Source organism: Plecotus auritus, assembly GCF_963455305.1.
Source record: "Plecotus auritus genome assembly, chromosome: 5".
NCBI classification, from domain to species: Eukaryota; Metazoa; Chordata; class Mammalia; order Chiroptera; family Vespertilionidae; genus Plecotus; species Plecotus auritus.
Genome location: NC_137776.1, coordinates 154,821,108 through 154,834,516, shown reverse-complemented (window position 1 = coordinate 154,834,516; position 13,409 = coordinate 154,821,108). Strand labels below are relative to the sequence as shown.

Sequence of the window (13,409 nt, the reverse complement as noted above, 5' to 3'; positions counted from 1 at the left end):
GGATGTAGCTGTCCTGGCCAGTGTAGCTCAGTTGGTTGAAGCATCATCCCATACACCAAAAGGTGGCAGGTTCGATTCCAATCAGGGCACATACCCAGGTTGTGGGTTCAATCCCAAGTCAGGGTGCATGCAGCAAGCAACCAATCGATGTTTCGCTCTCAGATCAACGTTTCTCTCTCTCCCTTCCTCTCTCTGAAATCAATTTGAAAAAATAATAACAAAAAGGATATAGCTGAATTACTTTTACAAATGAAAATGTTAACATAAAAGAAAAAAAAGTATCAAGTCAGTTATGTGAAAGCAGTAAGGAATCTGGATTGGCAGGATTTGGAGGGGCCAGCAAATTTTGAGAGGTAAAGAGTAAGCCATAAGTCAGGAATCCAGATAGGCAAGTCAGTTATGTCATCAGCCATCAGGAAATAGATGAAACTTGTTATTGCAAAGGACATCTAAACCATGAGTTCAGTAGCTCATGAGTCCAGCTAATATCTGGGCACAGCTGGTCTTGTATAATGAGATGAGTAAATACAGGTGACTGAGAAATGAAGTAACTAATGATAGCCTAGTTACCAGTTTCCACAGTAATCTTCCTTGCAGCTATTGCCACTTTCAACACCCACAGAATCAATGCATCCTACTCCCAGGAACAATTCTGACTTGATTACTATGTATAGCCCTTTATCCTCAGATTCAGTTGAATCCTGAATGGTCTAATTACTGGACTCCAATCTCTTTCCTCCAGCCCAAATGACAATGTGAGCCCCAACTTTAATTCTGAAGTTCTTGTTCTAAAAGTATATTCAGTTTCTGCTTGCCATGGTGCCAATAAACCTCCCTGCCTGAACATCCAATTATCCTGCTTTGGGAGCCAGGGCAAAATATAGTTAAGACAGACAGAATTAATAAGCTTTAGAATCAGGAGTGCAAACTAATCTGGGTAACTCTGGACTCAAAATCCCTGTGTGCTATAGTTCCCCCAAATATATAAAAGTGGTTCAGCGACACCTCATGCTGTAAGAAATGTAAGATAGTAGTAGCTCTTCAATTACCTAGTGCTTACTATGTTCCAGGCACTGTTCTAAATTCTTTAAATATATTAACTCATTTAATTCTTAAAACAACCCTATGCAATCGGTATTATCAAACCCACTAGAGGCCCATTCGTGCACACCAGTGGGGTCCCTCAGCCTGGCTTGCGCCCTCTCACAATCTGGGATCCCTCAGGGGATAGTGGAGAGCTGGTTTCGGCCTGATCCCTGCAGGCCAGGCCTCTAGTATGCATATAAGATCTTTGGTTCATCTCTTCCAGCCCTCCCCCCACTTTTCCCTCTGAGATTCATCAGTCTGATCCATGTTTCCATGCCTGTGGTTCCTGCTCCTGTGTTGAGCGTCTGCCCCCTGGTGGTCAGTGCGTTTCATAGCTATCGGACGGTTGGCTGGTCTGCCGGTCGCTTAGGCTTTTATATATATAGATTATAGATAGATATTACAAGTGAGAAAAATGAATAAAAAGGTTTTTAGAAACTTGCACAAGGTCACACAGCTAGTAACTAATAGAGTCTGGATATTACAAAAAAATACATATATATTCTTCACACAGGGCAGGGAACATGTTAATCACACAATAAACAGTACCTATTATCTTTGTAATTCTCTGTTGAGTTAGAAATTTTCTCATTTAGACTCTTCTTGACCTGAAAAAAAATGCCTGGAATTTAATGGAAATTGAACTGTTTTCTACATGTGTGAAACTGGCTCATTTCCAGGCAGTCTTATTTCAACCAAATAGGCAAGCCTGGAACCTTCTCCACTTTCCTTAACTGGTTCTAAATAATAACTGTATACTACTAATTAATAACCATATACTATTAGGTGACAGTATTTGTAAATAATTTAATGATTAATAGAATCAGGAATAAAAAATAATATATTATCTCCATAGAGATGGAAAAGGCATGCAAGAGAATTCAACATCCATTCTTGATTATTTTTAAAAGCCAAATACTTCAATAATATGATAATGCATGTATGTCCAACCTCAAACACATAATTTTTTTAAAATATATTTTTATTGATTTCAGAAAGGAATGGGGAGAAACATCAATGGTGAGAGAGAATCACTGACCAGCTGCCTCCTGCACATCCCCCACTGGGGATCAAACCCGCAACCTGGGCATGTGCCCTGACTGAAAACCGAACCATGACCTCCTGGTTCACAGGTCGATGCTCAATCACTGAGCCACGCCCAGCCAGGCCCATATAATCTACACTAATAAAAGAGAAACATGCAAATTGACCGTACCTCTGCTACGCCCACCAGCCACGCCCACCAGCCAATAAGGAGCGAGTATGCAAATTAACCCAACCAAGATGGCTGCAGCCACGGAGCAAGCAGGAGGCTTGGGTTTCCCTGGCAATGGAGGAAGCCAAGCTTCCCACCCGCTCTGGCCGGCCCTGGCCTCCACTCAAGGCTACAAAGTTTCAATTATAGAAGATAATTAAATCCCAACAAAAAAACAGGAGGCTTGGGTTTCCCTGGCAATGGAGGAAGCCAAGCTTCCTGGCCTGCCCTGGCCTCTGCTCAATGCCACAAAGTTTCAATTATAGAAGATAAATAAATCCCAGATACCAGGGCCTCCGCTTGGGTCACCCGGGTGGGGTAGGGGGGTGGCCAGCCTGCAAACCACCACAGGCCCCTTGCCCAGGCCACCCCATGCCCCAAGGGAACCCCCACCCTGATCCAGGACACCCTTCAGGGCAAACCAGCTGGCCCCCACCCAAGCACCAGACCTCTATCCTATCTAATAAAAGAGTAATATGCAAATTGACCATTACACCAACACACAAAATGGCTGCCCCCATGTGGTCAAAGATGGCCACCACAAGATGGCAGCAGGGGAGGGCAGTTGGGAGGGACCAGGACTGCAAGGGAGGGCAGTTGGGGGCGATCAAGCCTGCAGGGGAGGGCAGTTGGGGGCGATCAAGCCTGCAGGGGAGGGCAGTTAGGGGTGACCAGGCCAGCAGAGGAGGGAAGTTGGGGGTGACCGGGCCTGCAGGAAAGGGCAGTTGGGGGAGACTCGGCCTGCAGGAGAGAGCAGTTGAGGGGGGGCCAGGCCTGCAGGAGAGGGCAGTTGGGGGCCACCAGGCCTGCAGGGGAGGGCAGTTAGGGGGAATCAGGCCAGCAGGGGAGCAGTTAGGCATCAATCAGGCTGACAGGGGAGTGGTTAGGGGGTGATTAGGCTGACAGGCAGAAGTGGTTAGGGGCAATCAGGAAGGCAGGCAGGCGAGCAGTCAGCAGTCCTGGATTGTGAGAGGGATCCCAGATTGGAGAGGGTGCAGGCTAGGCTGAGGGACATCCCCCCCCCCCCCCGTGCACGAATTTCGTGCACCGGGCCTCTAGTTTTTAAATAAGTGCCACAAGCTTCTCATTAAAGTCAGATAAAGATAAGGATATGTTTTAGCATAATAGTTACTTAATTTCTCCATATAGCAGCCAGTGTAATTAAACAGGATAAAGAAAAATGTAAAAAAAAAAAAAAAGAACTAAATCTATCATAATTTTCAAGTTATATTGTTTACTTGGAAATCTAAAAAGAATCAACTGGAAAATTATTCCAAATGGCAGGAGAAACCAGCACAAATTAACACAATAAATTCAATAGGACTCTCACAAATAAATATCTATTAAGAAAATATCCTATTTGGAATAGCAACAATAAATTACCTAGAAATAAACAAATGTGCAAAAATAATAACTGAAGAAAAAGAGTGAGGGTACTAACTCTTTAATGATATGCAAAGTATATATTAAAATATATGTTAAGTGAAAGAAGAATGCTGCAATTAAGTACGCTACCATTTATATAAAAATAAAAATCTAGCACTACCTGGTTTGGCTCAGTGGTTAGCATCAGCCTGCGGACTGAAGGGTCCCAGGTTCGATTCCATTCAAGGGGAGCCTGAGCTGTTACATGGCTCTCGCATTTTTTGATAAGCAGTAGCTTAAATTGTAGTAAATTGAGAATGCAGCCCTTGCTGGTTTGGCTCAATGGATAGAGCATTGGCCTGCTGACTGAAGGGTCCTGGGTTCAATTCCAGTGAAGGGGACATGCCCAAGGTTGTGGGCTTGACCCCTAGCAGGGGGCATACAGAAGGCAATCCATCAGTGATGTTTCTCTCTAATCGATGTGTCTAACTCACCCTCTCCCTTTCTCTCTCTCTAAAATCAATAAAAACATAGTTTTTAAAATCAGGTATCAAGACAGCACTCTTAAAATTAAATAAACAGCAGGAATAAAAATATGTTCACAGCCGAGCTGATGTGGCTCAGTGGTTGAGCAACGACCTGTGAACCAGGAGGTCATGATTAGATTTCCCAGGCAAGGCACATGCCCAGTTGCTGGCTCAATCTCCTATGGGGGTGTGCAGCAGGCAGCCAATAGATGATTCCCTCTCATCATTAAAGTTTCTATCTATCTCTTTCCCTCTTCCTTCCTCTCTGAAATCAATAAAAATATTTTTTTTTAAAAAGAATGTTCATAAAAGCTTTATTTTGAGTAGCCAAAGATTGGAAGCAATTCAAATGTCTATTAATCCAATAAGATACAACTCATCAAAAAGAACATACTTGTAACATGTGAATCTCAAAAACATTATGTTGAGCAACAGAAGTCAAACCTAAAAATACAAACTGTATGATTTCATATATGAAGTTCTGGAACAGGCAAATCTAGAGCTACGGTGATAGGTGACAACTGTGGTTGTCTGGAATGGTGTGAAAGAAAATGATTGGAGAGGGGTATAAGGTAATTTTCTTAAATGATGGGAATGTTCTATCTATAATTTGACTACAGGTAATGGCTAAATTAGATGTACACATTTGTCAAAACTAATCAAGCCACACACTTAAGATAGACACATCTTATTGTAAGTTACAATAAAAAAGTGCTACACAGAACAAAAATAAAAAACTTCACAGAAAGAATGGAAGATAAAGATGAGGTAATAATTTAAAAGAGTAAAAGTACAAACTGATTGTAGGAAAAGATTTTTTAAATCAGAGGAATAATCTGGGTAATCTAATACCTAGATAAGTGCTTCCAAAAAAGAACAACAAAAATGTACCAGAGAAAATATCATTCAAATAATTCAAGAAAATTTCTCCACACTAAAGAACATGAATATCCACAGTAATGTGAATTCTAGAACATTGGGAATACAAAGAAGATTCTGCAAACTTCAGAAAAAAAAGTCACATACAATGGACAGGATTTAGAATGGCTTTGAATTTCAAACAGTACTTCCAGAACCAAGGAGACAATAGAGCAATAGCCTCAAAATTCTAAAGCTATAGGATTTCCAACCTAGAATTATATGCCCTGCCAAGCAACTGTAAAGTTAGAACAAGAACTCAAAAATTTACCTGCTATGCACACTTCCTCAAAAATCTACTGAAGGATGTGATATGCTAAAACAAGAGAACAAAACAAAGAAGACACAGAAAATATAGAAAGCAACCACTCCAACAAAGGTAGAAGGAGCATGAAATACCCAAGATGATAGTGAAGGTAGTGATCTCAGGTAACAGCTGCAAACTAGATATAGAAGACAACAATACAGAATGAAGTTCAGAATACTCTAGGAGACTCATGGAAAGGTAAAACGATGCAGCCACTTTGGAAAACAGTCTGGCAATTCCCCCAAAAAGTTAAACATAGTTACTATATGATCTAGCAATTCCACTCGTAGGTATACAACAAGAGATATGAAAGTATATCCACACAAAACTCGTATATAAATGTTCACAGAAGTATAACTAATAGGCAAAAAGTAGAAACACTAATGTCCATCAACAAATGATGGATAAACAAAATACGCTATGTCCATACAATGGGTTATGATCTATCTATATAAAAGCGACCATCACAACCGAACGGACGACCGAACAGGCTATGTGGGGCGACCAGGCTGGCAGGGGGGTTAGTGAGGGGCGACCCAACAACCGAGCAGCAGGCTATGTGGGGCGACCAGGCCGGCAGGGGGATTAGTGAGGGGCGACAAAACGACCAAGCAGCAGGCTGTGTGGGGTGACCAGGCTGGTGGTGGGGGGTGGGGGGCAGTTGGGGATGATCAGGTCGGCAGGGGGGCAGTTAGGGGCAACCAGGCCGGCGGGGGGGCAGTGAGGGGTGATCAGGCCAGCAGGCAGAGGCAGTTAGGGGCGATCAGGCAGCAGGCAGGTGCACGGTTAGGAGCCAACAGTCCAGGATTGTGAGATGGATGTCCTGGATTGGAGAGGGTGCAGGCCGGGCTGAGGGGACCCTCCCCCCGTCCCCCGTTCTTGAATTTCGTGCACCGGGCCTCTAGTTCAGCAATAAAAGAAATACTGATACAACATGATGAACCTTGAAAACATTATGCTAAATGAAATTCAGTCAGTCACAAAAGTTAACCTATTATGTGCTATTTAATTCCATTTATATGAAATGTTCAGAACAGGCACATCTAAACTGCTGGTTAACTAGGGTTGAAGAGGTTGAGGGGAAATGAGGTGTGATGGCTAATAGGTAAAAGGTTTTCTTTTCTCTTTTTAATATGTTTTTATTGATTTCAAGAGAGAAAGGGAGAGGGAGAGGGAGAGAGAGAGGAAAAAACAACAACTTTGATGTGAGAGAAAAACATCAATTGGTTGCCTTTTGTATACACTCCGACTTGTGATTGAACCCGCAACCTGGATATGTGCCCTAACTGGGAATTGAACCTGCAACCTTTTTGGTGTAGGGGACAACACTCCAACCAACTGAGCCACCAGGTCAGGACTGGAATCTATTTGATTCTTTAAATTAGGGAAATGTATAACTAAGTTGCCCTAAATGGTTTGGCTGTGTGGATAGAGCGTCAGCTTGTGCACTAAAGGGACCAGGGTTCGATTCTGGTCAAAGGCATATGTCTGGGTTGCGAGCTCAATCCCCAGTAGGGGGTGTGCAGGAGGCAGCGGATCAACAATTCTCTCTCTTGCCAAAACCGGTTTGGCTCAGTGGATAGAGCGTCGGCCTGCGGACTGAAAGGTCCCAGGTTCGATTCCGGTCAAGGGCACGTAACTTGGTTGCGGGCACATCCCCAGTGGGAGGTGTGCAGGAGGCAGCTGATCGATGTTTCTCTCTCATCGATGTTTCTAACTCTCTATCCCTCTTCCTTCCTCTCTGTAAAAAATCAATAAAATATATTTAAAAAAAAAAAAAAAAAATTCTCTCTCATCACTGATATTTCTCTCTCTCTTCCACTCCCTTCCTCTCTGAAATCAATAAAAATATAATTTTTAAAAAAGAAATTTATAAGTTTAAGCAATTATTATAAAATTGGGAGAATATTCATAAGAGGAGAAGTAAATAACATTTTACATGATCATTTTTCATAGCAAAAAAAGATAACTTTTAAAGTACTACAAAAATTAATGGCATTAAGTACTGAATGATACACTTAAAAGGGTTAAAATGGGAAATTTTGTTATGTTTTATCACAACTCAAAAAATATTTTATAAAATAAAAATTTTAAAAAACCTTTGGGAAATAAGACCAGGGATAAGGGAAGGGTTTGTAGGGTAGTGGACATATAAAACTGTTAATCTAATGTTCTATATTATTCATCTTTCAAGTATATTACTTATAACATGAAAAATACTACTCAAAACAGTGTTGCTAACACTAATAGCAACTAACATTTACTGAGTGTTTTATACAAAGCAAGCACAGTCTAAGTACTTTTATATGTACTAACATATTTAATCCTCCAAGTATCCCTGACAAGGTAGATGCCATATTTCCCCCCATTTTACAGAAGAAACTAAAACTAAATCATTTGTCCAAGATCACAGCTATAAAGCTTGAACTGGGACCTAGCTGTCTGACTCCAGAGCCTATTTATAATTCTCACTCGAGGATATGTTTTTATTGATTTTTAGAGAGAAAGGGAGAGGGAGAGAAAGAAACATTGACGTGAGAGAGAAACATCAATTGGCCGCCTCCTGCACAAATCCCGACTGGGGATTGAACCTGCAACCTGGGTACATGCCCTGACTGGGAATTGAACCCGAGACCTTTTGGTGTATGGGACCATGCTCTAACCAACTAAGCCACACCAGCCAGGACAGAGCCCATATTTTAAACCACGATATATTACTGTCTCTCTGTTAATTAACATTAAGAATGAGGTTTATCACAGAACTCAAAGATCACTAAAATACATAATGCCTATTCTCCAACTCCACTGAGAAATAATTATCAAAAGTGGCAAGCTTGTAAACTCTAAAATCATAACCCATAAAAACCCAAACTGCACTAAATTAGCTGCACTAAACAGTCCTTTAAAAATATAACTGCAAGCACTTAAAACAGATAACAAAATCTAACTTTTACTCACTGCCTCCTACTTCATTAACTCAGGAGGGCATATGATAAAGTTCTAGCTTTCCAAGTAAAATGCTATTCCATGGATCCTCATAGTTAGCTCCATCCCTGTCTTATGATTTTCGCTGACAGCCACCTTTCTTCAGAGATATCTAAAATGTCACTCACACACACACACACACACACACAATTTTAATACCCTCTTCCCACCTTCAGACCCTACTACTTACTGCTTCACCATTTAGCACTCACTACTTTCTATGATGCCATATACTTATTGTCTCTCTTTCCCATTACAATGTAAGCTCCATGAAGTAGGATTTTTTGTGTTTTCTTTACTATATCCTTAGCACTTACAACAGTGTTTGACACATAGTAAACATAATAAACATTTGTTGATGAAAGCATTTTTTAAAATGACAAATTTTAATGTTCTCCATATTTCTGAAGTTAATATTGATAGTTTCAATTATATATGAGAAAGAACATATTGATGGTTTACTTAGGTCCCAAATCCTTCTCTAAGTAGTAAAAGCATTACCTAAGAAGCTTAAATACTAAGCTTAACAATACCCTCTACTAATGTTCCCATTTACTATGGAAATTACTGACTCAGAAATATTTGAAATATGCTATGAAGTAATTTCCTTGTCTGAACAAAATTCAAAACTATCAACTACTTACTAAAAGCATCATATACAAAAATCACTGGAATAAAATCATAAAAGCTATTAACACAAAAATTCCCAATCTTAAAGAAAAGTTTTGGTTATAATTTTTTAAAATATATTTTTATTGATTTCAGAGAGGAAGAGATAGAAACATCAATGATGAAGAGAATCATTGATTGGCTGCCTCTGACACGCCCCCTTCTGGGGATCGAGCCCCCAACCCGGGCATGTGCCCTTGACTGGAATTGAACCCGGGACCCTTCAGTCAGCAGGCTGATGCTCTATCCACTGAGCCAAACTGACTAGGGCTTGGTTATAATTTTATAGGTGTGTGTGTGTTTCATGGGAAGATGATGATTGGTGGTAAAGGAGAAAAGGCTCAGAAACATAACAATAAATTTTAAAGTACCCTTTTTTGACTAATAAAGAACTTACTGTTGCCGAAACCGGTTTGGCTCAGTGGATAGAGCGTCAGCCTGTGGACTGAAGGGTCCCAGGTTCGATTCCGGTCAGGGGCATGTACCTTGGTTGCGGGCACATCCCCAGTAGGGGATGTGCAGGAGGCGGCTGATCGATGTTTCTCTCTCATCGATGTTTCTAACTCTCTATCCCTCTCCCTTCCTCTCTGTAAAAAATCAATAAAATATATTTAAAAAAGAACTTACTGTTATATATCTTTGGAACATAATAGCATTTTACTCATAAAATAAAGCAAAACAGCCTGGCCAGTGTGGCTCAGTGGTTGAGTATCAACCCATGAACCAGGAGATCATTGTTCCATTCTCTGTCAGGGCACATATGGTGCTGTGGGCTGGATCCCCAATATGTGGTATGCAGGAGAGAGCAGATCAATGATTCTCATCATTGATGTTTCTCTTTCCCTCTCCCTTCCTCTTTCTGAATTTAAAAAAAAAATTGGAGTCTGGCTAGTGTTGCTCAGTGGTTAAGCGTCAACCTATGAACCAGGAGGTCATGGTTCAATTCCCAGCCAGGGAACAAGCCTGGGTTGCGAGCTTGATCCCCAGTGTGGGGTATGCATGAGGCAGCCGATCAATGATTCTCTCTCTTCATTGATGTTTCTCTCTCTCTCTCTCTCTCTCTCTCTCTCTCTCCCCCATCTCTGAAATATATATATATATGTATACATATATATATATATATATATATATATATATATGAAAAAAAAAAAGACCTAAATGGCCTCTAGTTCACTCTGCATCACCCTCTTCATAAAAAAGAAAAAGAAAGAAAAGCCCTAACCGGTTTGGCTCAGTGGATAGAGCATTTGGCCTGTGAACTGAAGAAGGGTTCCAGGTTCAATTTCCGGTCAAGGGCATGTACCTTAGTTGCAGGATCAATCCCCAATAGGGGGCATGCAGGAGACAGCTGATCGATGTTTCTCTCTCAGCGATGTTTCTCTCTATCCCTCTCCCTTGCCCTTTGTAAAAATCAATAAAGTATATTAAAAAAAGAAAAGAAAGAAGACAATACTCTGAGAAATGGGAGCATGGGTAATTTCTTTTAAACACTTGCAGCATCCAAGAGAGAACAGCATTATTCACAATAGCCAAAAGGTGGAAACAACCCAAGCTCCACCAACAGATGAATGGGTTAACAAAATGTGATTTATTATTATTTTCAGCCATTAAAAAAGGAATAAGATTCTGATACATACTACAACACAGATAAACCCTAAAAACTTAACAAGTGAAATAAGCTGGACACGATTTCACTTATATGAGGTATCCAGACTAGGTAAATTCATAAAGATAGTAAATTGAATAGAAGTTAGTAAGGGAGCCCTAGCCGGTTTGGCTCAGTGGATAGAGCGTCAGCCTGCGGACTGAAAGGTCCCAGGTTCGATTCCGGTCAAGGGCATGTACCTTGGTTGCGGGCACATCCCCAGTAGAAGGTGTGCAGGAGGCAGCAGATTGATGTTTCTCTCTCATCGATGTTTCTAACTATCCATCCTCTCCCTTTCCTCTCTGTAAGAAACCAATAAAATATATTTAAAAAAAAAAAAAAAGTTAGCAAGGGAGGGGGAATTGAGGAGTTAATTCAATTAATACAGAGTTCCACTTCGGGATAATGAAAAAATTCAGGAAACAGACAGTGGTGATGGTTACATAGCATTGTAAATATACTTAATGTCACTGAATTGTGCACTGAAAATGGTTAAAGTGACAAATGTCATGTATATTACTATAATTTTAAAAGCTATAATGTCATCAAAAATATTTGAAAAGTGATCCATATAATAATAGTTTAACTACTTCTCAGTCTCATAATCTTCTATTAAATAACATTTTTATTGTAAGGGAACTGTTGAGCTCTTGTTAGAAACTGCCACAAATTTCAAATTAATAGAATTCAAAATAATGAGGATTTGCTATACTATACTAGTTATAACTTTTAGATAATCTTTAGAGCCATTTTCTACATTCTTTGGGAGGGAAAGAATATTTTTGTTCTCACATGTATGGTATGAAAATAGCCTGTTATTTTTTCCAATTGCTCTTTCTTCCAAAAAAATCTGAATATGACATATTTAACAAAATTCTTAACTGTACACCTTAAAATTAATTTAAATGCATATATTATGTTTCTGTAGATTTGAATTCTTAAAGTAGGACAGAATTTAAAATTCAACCAAAGAGTATGAAATAATTTATTAGTGATTATTATACAGATTTAATGAAATGGATATTAAGAAGACTGAACGCATGGATTTGGATTTATGGCAGGCCCATCCCCCTGGGTTCTCATAGTGCTCATGACAGAGCAAACTGTGACCTTCAACCATTACCTGGTCTCTGCCCGTAGCTGTAGGCACTGAAGCAGGTTACACAATCAGGGGAGAAAATAAATTAGACTTGAGTTGTATAGCTAGCTCTCTAACAAATTCCCTTGTAACTTTGAACTAGTCATTTCCTTTCCTAGACCTTAATGTCTTTATTTGAAAAATTAGATGATCACTAAGGTCTCTTCCAACACAAAAAACTAACCCTGGTTTTTAGATATGGTTAGACTGCAAGACATTTTAAAAGCATGAATAAAAACACAGTACACACAAAAAACAACACACAACTCAGCACTGTATCCTTTGTATGTCTTCTAGTTAGCTAAACATTATTAATGTTTAAAATCCTAGAAATATTTTCCTTTTAATTGACAAACCAAGGATATAATAAAATTTCATCTTTTCATGATATTCTTAACATTGATTCTGGCAGAGAGCAGTAGGAGATATAACAATAGCCTATACATAATAAGTAGCTTCTTTTATTTCCTTTGGCAGTTTTATAATTTTATTCAACAATCAGCAGTTAGTTCTCATCCACATTAACTGTTTGTAGATTTTTGAACGTGGTGACAAGTACATAGGTGACCAACATATAGAGCTTGTTTAGTTTAGTGACTCTTCATCCTCATTTCGTTTTCTGGACAACTGTACCTGGATACAGTATGGGACATCCCTTACTCCTTTGGCCCAGAGAAACTGTTTATTCAGCCTGATGTCAATGTGTACATATGGAGTTCCCATCTCCTTCGTGGCAAATTTCCAGATTTTGAGTACCCGAGGGGCACATTTCTTGAAACTCACTTCATGAATGCGCTTATGAATGTTGATGGTGTATTCTCTGGACACACCTCCTTGATGGCACAAGAGCCCTTCTCACAACCCTTCTTTGCGGAAGCCATTATGCCCCCCCAAGTTGGAAAGAAAGAGCGCCATAAGTAGCTTCTTTTGTTTTTTCTTCTTTTTTAAAATATATTTTTATTGATTTCAGAGAGGAAGGGAAAGGAAGAGGGAGAGAAATATTGATCGACTGCCTCATGCACACCCCCCACTGGGGACTGAGCCTGTAACCCGAGCATGTGCCCTTGACTGGAATCAAACCCAGGACCTTTGAGGCTACAGGCTGACGCTCTATCCACTGTGCCAAACCAGCCAGTGCATTATTATTCTTATTTTTAATCCTCACCAGAGGATATTTTTTCCCATTGATTTTTTTTTTTTTTTTATAAAGTGGAAGGGAGAGTGAGAGGCAGAGAGAAAAACATTGATGTGAAACACATCGATTGGTTGTCTCCCACATGTACCCCGACTGGGGCAGGAATCAAGCCTGCAACTGAGGTACACACCCTTGACCAGAATCGAATCCGCGACCCTTAAGTTCTCGGCTGTAAGCACTGAGTCAAACCAGCCATAGGCAAGTAGCTTCTTTTTAAAGTCCATCACAGTGAACTCCCTTTTGCTTATTAGTTCATTCAACCTCAGAAATAGGTGCATCTAAGTAGTACTCAGAAAATGTAACAAAGCTATTCTGCATT

The 13,409-nt window shown here is 40.1% G+C and overlaps 1 protein-coding gene and 1 pseudogene across 2 annotated transcripts in view; both read right to left on the bottom strand.

Moving 5' to 3' along the window:
- The window catches only part of UBE2R2 (ubiquitin conjugating enzyme E2 R2), an 80,728-nt gene that overhangs the window by 52,009 nt on the left and 15,310 nt on the right, over window positions 1–13,409 (bottom strand). The gene's annotated exons all lie outside the window — the stretch shown is intronic.
- LOC308249637 (large ribosomal subunit protein eL31-like) lies at window positions 12,401–12,776 on the bottom strand (annotated as a pseudogene). Its single transcript has one exon. The product of its transcript is annotated as a large ribosomal subunit protein eL31-like (transcript).